At 71.9% G+C, this 591-nt stretch overlaps 1 long non-coding RNA gene across 1 annotated transcript in view; it reads right to left on the bottom strand.

The window, feature by feature from the left end:
- Positions 1-2: 2 nt before the first annotated feature.
- The window catches only part of LOC102502964 (uncharacterized), an 855-nt gene continuing 266 nt past the window's right edge, over positions 3-591 (bottom strand). Inside the window, exons 2-3 of the long non-coding RNA XR_335081.1 lie at positions 438-557; positions 3-68 (exon numbers count right to left, since the gene is read on the bottom strand). This is a non-coding gene — a long non-coding RNA (uncharacterized LOC102502964). The remainder of the gene's footprint in view (positions 69-437; positions 558-591) is intronic.

Genomic DNA, 591 nt, shown 5'->3' with positions numbered 1-591 from the left:
GATGCGTGCTCCAGGCGGGTCTGGGGGAGGCGCAGGGGCTGCGGGCGGGGGTCCTCTGGGGCGCAGGCCTGGCAAGAAGACGACTAGCTCAGGAGATCCAGCCCTTGGCCGAGCCTTCCCTTCTTGACCTCAGAAGCAACCTCCTCCCCGGAATCCGAAGCCGGGGTCTGCTTGAAGCGAGCAAAGCCCCACCCTGAGCCCAGCTCCCAGAGCACCCACCATCACAGAGGGGGAGAAAAGGTCCGCACGCAGCCAGCGAGCTGCCCCTCGCCGCGCTTGCAGGGGGCCAGGAAAGGGCAGAGGGGCTGAGGGCGGACCTACCTGCAGACGGGAGAAGAGGTGCGTGCCACAGCCCCGCCCCACCCCTGGGCTGGGGGCCGGGAACCCCGCAGCGCTGCCCCTCCCCTGGCCTCCAGCGCGCGCGCCTCAGCGCTCACCGCGGATCCGGGAGTGAAGCGCGGGCCCTGGGGTCGGGGGGCGCACTCACATCCCTAGGGTGTCCGCACTCCGGGATCGGGCGGCGCGCGCGGCGCGGGGGGCTGTGCCCTTCGGTCTCCCTGCGGACCGGAACCGGGCGCAGCCTTGTCTTTC

The sequence above is a fragment of the Tupaia chinensis genome, unplaced genomic scaffold (genome assembly GCF_000334495.1).
Source record: "Tupaia chinensis unplaced genomic scaffold, TupChi_1.0 Scaffold000335_1, whole genome shotgun sequence".
NCBI classification, from domain to species: Eukaryota; Metazoa; Chordata; class Mammalia; order Scandentia; family Tupaiidae; genus Tupaia; species Tupaia belangeri.
Note: the sequence above shows the minus strand (reverse complement) of the source record. Positions and strands in the feature narration are given on the sequence as shown.